Source organism: Vombatus ursinus, unplaced genomic scaffold, assembly GCF_900497805.2.
Source record: "Vombatus ursinus unplaced genomic scaffold, bare-nosed wombat genome assembly UNPS02009975.1, whole genome shotgun sequence".
NCBI classification, from domain to species: domain Eukaryota; kingdom Metazoa; phylum Chordata; class Mammalia; order Diprotodontia; family Vombatidae; genus Vombatus; species Vombatus ursinus.
Genome location: NW_020949753.1, coordinates 230,779 through 241,125, shown reverse-complemented (window position 1 = coordinate 241,125; position 10,347 = coordinate 230,779).

The following is a 10,347-nucleotide window of genomic DNA, read 5'->3' as shown; positions in this document are numbered from 1 at the left end:
AAATCCAATTCACTTGCAAGTCATGGCAGCATATTCCTGATCCCCTTCAAGAATGAAGGACAAACCATAGTACCGGATAATTTTGTTAATTACTGCCTTATAATATAGTTTAAGATCTGGTACTGCTCCATATATTCTAAAAGGTTTATAGCCGCTCTCTTTGTGATGGCAAAGAAATGGAAATTGCAGAGAAACCCATCAACTGAGGAATAGCTGAACAAGTTGTGGTATATGATTGTAATGGAATACTATTGTGTTATAAGAAATGATGAGCTCAATGATCTCAGAAAAACTTGGAAAGACTTGCACAAAATAATGAAGAGTGAAATGAGCAGAACCAAGAGAACACTGTGTCCAATAACAGTAATATTGTTTTAAGAATGACTTTGAGTGATTAAGTAGTTTTGAATATTACAAATGCCCAAATTAACTATAAAGGACATATTAAGAAAGACACTATCTGCATCCAGATAAAGAACTGATAAATAGAAGTATGTATAAAACAATTTTACACATATACCTGTTTGTGTATGACGGTGGCCATCTCTCGGGGAGAGGGGAAGACAAAAAAAGAAATTTACATGATAACTTTATTATATATTTTAAAAAATAGCAGGTTGTACATAGCAGATTTGTGGTTTCATGTACAATCATCTTTTTATTGTAATATGTTATAGAAGTAGTTGTTTTATTCCATAAATTATAAATAAAATAAATTAAAAAAAAATTTAAAGTAAGTAAATACTCACAGACTGGGAATACATGCTCAGAATTTTAAAAAAAATAACCAATAGAAGTGTTTTATCAAGAAAGTTTGGAGACCACTCTCTTAAAGTACCAAAACTTAATGGCTTTATGTCTTATTCCCTCAGAGCCCTGCTTTCTACTAGGGCTTACCTGATAAATTATTGGAGCTAAGATATTAATGACTGATAATATCTTGCTGTATTTTCCTTCCTAAATGACATTTGCATGTTGCAATAGCTTTTAGTCCCTTACCCCAAAGGAATGAATAATGAAAGGAATTTTAGATCCATGAGGGAGATAACGAGAAACAAACGACTATCTAAATGTCAACTATGCTTATTATTATTTGCAGAAGGAGGGTCACATTCTTTGTACTGTTCACCTCCCAAGGATGTTGTGAGGGATGAGGTGAGGACTCACCTCGAAGTGTTACAGAAATGTGAATTAGAGAAGATTTGGCCTTATTAAGCAATGCTTAGAAGCCAACCCCTTCCTGTGCTCTGTGAAGAGCCTTATCTGGCCTCATGCCTGGTTGGTGGTATGAATCATGGGAAGGCTTGAGAGGAGTAGTTGGGAAACCTTCGGCTTGTTTTGGAACATCTGCTCTGGGTTTTCTGCATAGGCTGGGTTTTCATGTCAAAGGAAGATTTTTGAGGAATGCCAAAGTTTAAGCATAACCTTATGATTTGGATCTCAGCATTGGCAGACCCTCCTTAAAACTGGATTAACAGAAACTTGACTCTGCTGGAGTAAAGCTTTACTTATTCCCTTTTGAATTTTGCCTTCCTTGTGAAGAGAGCTTTGTTTTGGGGTCATGGGGAAGAATATCAGAGATCATGGAGCTAGAACTAGGAAGGACCTCAGAGACGTTTTAGTCCAATCCCTCATTTTGTGTAGTAAGAAGAAGAGGAACAAGGAGTTCAAATGACTTACCCACAGTAATTGTCAGATGTGAGACTTGAACCCAGGGCTGATGCTCTTTCCATGGTACCATGGCATCGATCACAGGGGGCCACCTCCAGTCATCCTGATCTATATCTTGCCACTGGACCCAGACGACTCTGGAGGAGAAAGTGAGGTGGTGACTTTGCACACCCTCCCATACTTAAATCCAATTCATTTACAAGTCATGGCATCATCTTCCTGGAGTCATGGTCCTCTTCAAGAACCAAGGACAAACAACAACAACCTGTGATATCAATCACAAATTACCAGATTGCTTCTTGGGAAGTTAGAGAATAAGGCTAGCCCTGGGGGGGGGGATGGGGCATGGTTTTCTTTGGTGACTCTCAATCTCCCATTCTGTGTCTTCCATTCAACAGTCTCTACTCCTGTAGGAGGGTCAGTTTTAACTTGATATAAATAAGCAGCAGTTTTGGACATGCCCAGATTACCTAAAATGGAGACACTCTGCTTGAGATGAAGACATTTGGCATGCCTCTACCACATGGGTAGCAACAGTTTCTTTCCATTGGCTTAGTAGCCAGAACACATTGAGCTTTAAAACTATGAGAATGAGACAGAGTCTTTTTCCTCCATGATGTCCAGAAAGGTTAAAGATTCAAGGTCACTCACAGAATGAGTATCATGAACTGAGCTGGTAAGGTGAGATGGAATACCTTCCCTTCAGCTCCCTTTTACTCGATGGCCCCAAGAAATGGAGTTAGGGTTGGAATTTTGCTTTGATCTGTTTCATGTGTCCTTTTCAGTGCTGGGCACCACATTCCAGTGGTGGAATCCCCACTGGACCTTGGAGCCAGAGGTATGGTTGCTGCGGAGGTAGGATTCCAGGTCAAATGTGTGGCCAGCCAGCCCAGAGGACCATGGTGGGATTGTGCCATATAGGAAATAGAAACTATGTTCTGAACCTAAACCCCTCTCCTCCACCCTAGAGTATGAGGTGGTAAAGGGGGAGATGAGTATGAAGAGAGAGCAGTGTCATGGAAGCTGAGGGAGGAGGGACTCTGTGGGAAGAGGGGGTGTTTGTCAATGTCAGAAGTTGAAACAGGTTCAAGAAGAAAAGCAACTAGATGTAAGAGAAATAAATATGCTGCCTAAGGAGAGAGTGGAATGTAGAAGACCTCATTTAAGGTCTGCAAGCAAAGGTTTAATGGCTAGTTGGCAGATATGTGGTGGGTGGGGGAAGGATTTTCCTTTGGGTAAGTGTTCCCTTCCAATTGTGATTCACTGAAAAGAAGAAAAATGGAGGATAGTAGCTTGAGGGGATGGCAAAGTCAAGAGAAGTGTGTTTGGTTGGTGGTGGTTCTTGTTCATTTGTGTTTAAGATGATTGAGATCAAGGTGTAGGGTTGTGGGCAGCAGGAAAGGAGCCAGTAAGGAAAAAGTGATAGATGATGAAGGCCAGAGAGCCAATGACCAAAGAGGCAAGCTCCCAGAGGAAATAGGAAAGACTGAAACAAGGACCTAAGTAGAGGGGTTGCTTTTGCCATGAGAAAAGCCACCTCATTCTCAGACTAAAAGTAAGGAGCAGAGAAGTGTGAAGGTGGGGTAGGGCCATATAAGATGATTTTGAAGTGTGGTGTAGGGATTGTGTGGGACAAAAGACCACCTACCCAAATTTGAATCAGAGTCTTGATAAGAATTGCAAAAAGGAAAGTTGCTTTATTGGCTTTCTCGAGAAAGGACACTCCTGTGTCGCCCAAAATGGCATCAGCCAGACAGTGCAAGAGTGCTTTGTTCAAAATAGGTTTATATAGATCCTAGTGCAATAGCCCATCCTAATCCCGTCCTTTTGGCCCACTGGCTGAGCCTCAAGGGCACAATCTATTCTCCTAAATCTTCCCCAGCAACTGAAGAGAACAAAGACACTTTTACAACTTGCCTGGGAACAAGGAAAGGCGGGAGGTTTTCTTTTTCTTTTTGGAGTATACAGTTTTAGAAAGAGAGGAGGAGGTCTCATAAAGTACAAGATGTGTTGAAAAGCATGTTTCTTTACGAGGTCAACCAGCTGCAAGTGTTTCAACAGAACAAGAAGCAATTAACTCCCTGAGGAGGCTTCATTCCTGAGAGATTATCAGAGATCATCTGTCACAATCCCTCCTCTTCTCTTTTACTCTTTGAAGCTTCCTCACACCATTCTTGATTTGCCTCTTCCATCAAATTGTCTTCTCCACGCTCAGGCTTATTTTGACCTCCAGGGCCGACGGGGGTCCACCTTTTACAATCATCAGTCGTACTGACCCCACCACCTTCCCTTCTAATCTGATCGTCTTAGACAGGGCTTCTTGAACAGTTTGGGTAATTAGCTGCATCACCCAAGGGAGGCACACAGGGAATAATATTATGCTACTAATGGCAATTAGCACAAACCACAGAATTTGTTTCCACCAACTTCTTCCAAACCAAAACCACCAAGAAGTATTAAAGGGGGAGGACCAAGTTTGGATGGGGACATGAGCAATCTTCCTGATATCGTCCATTATACTTTTCACAATGTGGCCACTATCATCTATCTTCATATAACAGGTGGAGAGATTCAATTTCCCACAAACCCCACCTTCTTCAGCCAGCAAATAATCTAATTAATCTGTTGAGGATATATATGGGGGTCCTATACCCCCAACTACCATCCTGGGCCCAAGTAGCTGGACCATATGTCTTAATTATTCTTTCAGAGGGCCAAGTGTCTCCCCATCCATTAGCGTCATCTGCACTGGTCAGGGAGGTATCAATACTCCTACTTCTGTCCAAAACTTTACTCTTAAGAAACCTCCCATCTTCCCTGACAAAAAGAAAAGCTTTGGTCGGACAAGCCCGATGTAACAATTCCCTGTCCAATCTGTAGGTAAATGGGTGTAGAGCTGTCCCAGTTTTGCAGGGTCCCTCCATTCAAGGGGTTGGTGCTTTAGCCAGTGTCTGGAACTTGGCCAATTTCAGGTCCACGGGGTGATGCGTTGTGGTCTCAGACAGAGGTTGGCACTCAGCCTGAGCAGTCATCTGGAAATGGAGGGCACTAAGCCTGGAGGAGACAAATCTGGCAAGGAGATTAAGCAGACAAGGGGCCAAAAAGAAGTAAAAGGAATATAATCAGGAGTGGGATAAGAATAGTAGTTAACATAGAGAGAATCCAGGATCCCCAAGAAGAGAATGACCCTGGTGTGCTAAGGTTTCCATAGATGTCTCACATCCAGGTGACTCTCTAGTCCTATTGAGTTCCACCTATTGAGAGTTGTTAATATACGTACAGCAGGAGGTGTTGACCAGGGCACAGACACCCCTACTAAGCAAGTAGATAATCCAAAACTATCTGATTATCCAGGACCACGTTTGCCAGGGAATCCAGAGGTTGCTGAATGTCCTGGAGACCATAAGCTGTGTCATTTGCCAATTGATGGATGGTCCCTGTCAGGTTTGAAAGAACTAACTCATGTTGTAACTGTCCACACCAAGGCATGAGACACTCTGCTCCTTTTTTAAGGTACCAGAGCACATTGTCCCGGAATCCACACTTCACTCTTGGTAGGGTGGAGGTGCTGGGTTTAGTAATACTGAACATGGTCAGAGGCGGTGCCAAAAATCCAAGGGAGCACACACCAAAATCTTTATAAGGTGTTAAACACTGGGTGGCTAGAACAACAGTCCTGGGGTCCTGCCAAGTAGTGGCATTTTGCTTTACTTCTTCCCCAGAATCCTCACCACCTGGCCCACTCAACCCACAAAGGAAGGAATGTCCCTTAGGGGTACAGATGGGGCCTGTTTGTAAAAGGTACTGAGCATGGATGCCCCATGGAACAGTATGATTACATGCTAATATTCCAGGTAAGAGAGAAACTTTCAAAAGATCAACAAAAGTGTTATAGCTAGAAGGGGGGCTGTAGCATTGTGCAGCTACTGGGAAGAGAAGGTTAAATAGGGAGAACCTACCAGCAGAGTGGCAGGAGAAATTGGGTCATAGGTGCCAGTGGGGAGTGTTCTCTCAGAACAGCTGACACAGCTGGGAGAGGTAAAGTTCTGGGGACACTCATCACTGTAGGCATCCTTACAGGTTGTTCAAGTCAAGAGACCAGCAGAGACATTTACAATCCCTCCCCTGACAGGGGTCCTTACCTGTACAGTGGCTGTAAAGCTTGTCTTCCAAGCAAGGGAATAATTCCCTGTTGAGAAACAGGGTGTTGAGATAGAAAAATTTGCCCATAAAGGAGTGGCCAGTACAAAAGGGGTGGTAGATACCTCTGAGGTGGTTACATTAGGGAGGGGGTTTCTTGCGAAAACTGCCTTAAATAAAAGAGGTTCCTAACTTTAACTTCACAACTGAATAGATACACAATCTTGTTCCACAAACTTGTTTATCCTTTTCTAATTAGACTTCAGAAATTGAATCTTTTACATACAATAAATTCAAACACTAATTTTACTCTTACTTAGGCCATGGGATGACTCCAAATTCAGATCAAACAGCAAGATCTCACATATTGCTCATATCTTTTACTGACCACTTGCTCTGATCAGAGAAATCTACTACAAAAGGAAAAGGCAGGGACAAGTGACATGCCAAATACAACAAGATAAAACATGCTTAGCTCTGATTGAATCCATATAAGAGTCATAGTTCTCCAATCATGCAGTATCAATTCCACATCATAGCCAGACTCAGGAATAGTCAGGTGGGAAACATTCCTTCTCAAAGGAACATAATGGGGAAACTGAGCCAGGAGGATCCCATCCTAGATTGAGACTGAGATTGTCCTCACGGCTTTTTCCCAGATGCAGACCTCCACCTATTAATAGTACAGGAACACATTACCTCTGAGTAGCTTGTGGCATTTCTCTCAGACACTGACTTAATGTAGACAACTATACCCAAATTCAAAGTCAAAACAAAATTAATTATAGTCCCAAGAGCCTTTTACCTCAAACAGCAAGTTTCACTAATCACAGCTTAAAGCCAGATACAGTTAATTTTACTCTCATGGAGTTGCAATAAGCAATAAAGATTTACCAGGACTCACACACATAAGAGATTTCTCTTAACATCTTTCCTTCTCAAAGTTTAAACTTGTCCTGGTATAAAAACCAATCATTAGAAATAATTTCTATCTATTGTACATAAACTTGCAACTTCTCAGCAAGCCAAGTTCATTGTTTAGGAACTCCATAACCCAAACAAGTTCTTTTCTCAGGGCAGATGACCTTGCCCACACAGATGGTTTCCAGGGACCTTGGCAAGTTTACAAAATAAGGGGAATTGCTATGTACCCCAGGGAGGGGCTGATCCTGGTGCCCCTGCCTGCCAACCCCCATATCCCAAGGAGGACTGTTTTGAATGGGCCAATCTGGATAAGGCTTTTACCCAATCCCCTCCTTTTCACACATGGTAATCAATTAACAATTCTAGGTTTTAACATTAAAAGAGTAACTTCCAATAACTTACTTAACAATCTTATAACTTTCATAAGTGATAAGACAAATTGTTTTAGCTACAACCCCTTCATTAATTATAGGTAAGGGTGGAAATACCTGGTTTTCTAAGTAGCAGTTATCAAACACTATAACACAGGGCTAGCAAGGCTGACAAAGTAATATAACTGGTTTTACACAATTTTTCCACCATCCTTTAGTTTCTTTCAGTTCACACTTTAATAACATCCAAATTGTTAAAAGCTGGTTGACATAACTGATACAAAAGTTTAGCAATTTGAAACAATACTAGGTGTTTAAAATTTGAAACAAACACATTAACAGTTGGGTGACTCCAATTCTGTTGAATGCATTTCCTAATTTCCTTACATAGAAAATCGGGCATTTCTTCACCATTGGCATTGTATGCTGAAAACATCTAATTAAGGAACTAATAATAATAATTAACATTCATAGTGTCTGCCCTCTGCCAGGCACTGTGTTAGGCACTTTCCAATCATGTGAAATAAACTGGGGTAACTTGCTTAATGTCACCCAGTTAACAAATTTCAGATCCATACATTTTCCCAATTTCAGTTGCACATCAATTACATTTTCATATTATCACATATAGAAATTATCATTCTCCTTACTCTTAGCACCTTCAACAACTACATTAAATAATAAATAGTGCCACTTCTAACATATGCCATAAGCATTCTGCAGTCATCATTCTTTTTTTCCATAATAACCATTATTTTGATTTTCTTTATAGAACAGTAAACTTAATTCCAATCAGATCCTAATTTATAATCACTAATGATAAACATTTAAAAATATTTGTTTTAAATCCAAAGCTCTTGGCCCTTTAAAAGGAAATATTTTCCACAAATTTATATATCCCCTTAAAAAGATGCAGTGGATAGAGCACCGGCCCTGAAGTCAGGAGGACCTGAGTTCAAATCCGGCCTCAGACCAAACACTTGACACGCACTAGCTGTGTGACCCTGGGCAAGTCACTTAACCCCAATTGCCTAAAAAAAAAAAAAGATACGCATAAATGATTCCTGCTCTAAACAGTTATCTCCCTTTTTCTTTGCCTTGTTAAAACACTCTTTGGGATTTTTCCTCACCAAAGGGGGATCTCAAGGTGCCAACCCAGGGACCATCAGAAAGTACTGGCGAGGCGCCTGTCCAGGGGTGGGGTCAAGAGAATCCCTAAGGGGGGAATTTAATCCCAGAGGAGCCCCCAGAAACTGTGTGGGACAAAAGACCACCTACCCAAATTTGAATCAGTCTTGACAAGAATTGCAAAAAGGAAAGTTGCTTTATTGTCTTTCTCGAGAAAGGACACCCCTGTGTCGCCCAAAATGGCATCAGCCAGACAATGCAAGAATGCTTTGTTCAAAATAGGTTTATATAGAACCTAGTGCAATAGCCCATCCTAACCCCCTGCCTTTGGCCCACTGGCTGAGCCTCAAGGGCACAATCTATTCTCCTAAATCTTCCCCAGCAACTGAAGAGAACAAAGACACTTTTACAACTTGCCTGGGAACAAGGAAAGGCGGGAGGTTTTCTTTTTCTTTTTAGAGTATACAGTTTTAGAAAGGGAGGAGGAGGTCTGATAAAGTACAAGATGTGTTGAAAAGCATGTTTCTTTACAAGGTCAACCAGCTGCAGGTGTTTCAACAGAACAAGAAGCAATTAACTCCCTGAGGAGGCTTCATTCCTGAGAGATTATCAGAGATCATCTCTCACAGGATGAAGAAGGCATCCATAATGGAAACCCTGCATTTTCTTCAGTGAAGTAAGAAGCAAGATCTTTATCTGAGAGGGAGAGGAAAAGGGGTAAGTCATATGGCACAGGGTCTTGGTAGGGAAAAAGTCTGGAACAGCTGCAGCTGGTACTGTGATTAAGGCAGGGAAGAAGAAAAGGATTGTCATGTAGCAAAATGGGTCGTAGTGAGATTGGATGAGGTAAATTTGTAGCGGACCAAGTTGGGCAAGTTCCCTTGGTTTTCTGCAGCATGGGAATAAAAACAGAGAATGTTTGAAGTGCAGTGACCACAGGGCTGAGGTCTAGCAGAGTATGAGTGGTCACTGGCCAATGGAGTAAACGTCTGGAAGGCCCAGTAGAATATAGAATTGAACCAGTCTTCTCTAAGGTCACCATGGGGAAGGGGAGCCAAAACAGGGATGCTTGGACAGAGAGAATGGTCCTTTCAGGTCTTTCAACTTAGCCTTTAGCTGATTCTCTTAATGTAAGAATTCTTAATTTTTTTCTGTGTCATGGAACCATCTAGCAGTCTAAGAAAACCTATGGGCCCCTTATTTTCAAATGCATAAAATAAAATGCACAGGAATAGAAAAGAAACCAATTATATTGAAGTACAGTTATCAAAATATTTTTTTTTAAAGGTCATGGTCCCCAGGAAGCAGCCTGTGCCAGGCAAGTCAGACCACCATCCCAACCTTGACCAATTCTCTCCTCAGGCCCTCATGGAGACAGCCCAGGACCCTGAACCCAAGACCCTTAAGAATAATTATATTTCCAGACCAGTACCCTTCACCATCATTCTTGGGAGGAACTCCTGTGGAGACACAGCTGGCAATTGCCCCTGAAGATGCTACAACCACAATGAAAGCTCTTGCCACCTAAGTCCTTGGCACTGTCAAATGGTACAACATTAGAAACCAGTATGAACATGAAAGAAGATATATTTTCATCTGCTTGCTTCCTGCACCCTAAAGACCATGGGATCTTTCCATTTAACTTGCAGCTGAAACTCCCATATAGTTTTCTCCCTCATTAAAAGGTGACCTCCCTGACACCAGGGTTTGTCTGACTTTTCTATTTTTATCCCCGTGTTTAGCATAGCTCTTCCTACATACTAAGTGTTTAGTTATTGTTTTGGTTATTAATTCATTCCCCAGGTAATGAACCCTTGTTTAGAGGACAAGTTATTACAATATAGAAGAATTATTCTGCAGAAAGGCTAAATATTGTCTTTGTGCCATTCACCCCTCCCCGTGTTTTGTATCTGACCTAAAGTCTTGAATGTGCAAGTTAGCTTTGCCAGTTAGTCAGCAGAAAATATCTTACTTTAATCTTTCTTTGTTTGTGTTACCACCACCCACGCTGGCATCATCGCACCTTTGCTCATAAACAACCTTCAGTCGCTAAGATTAATTTGTATGTCCAGATTAGTAAAGCGACTCCCCTTCTTCTTCTTCTTCTTCTTCT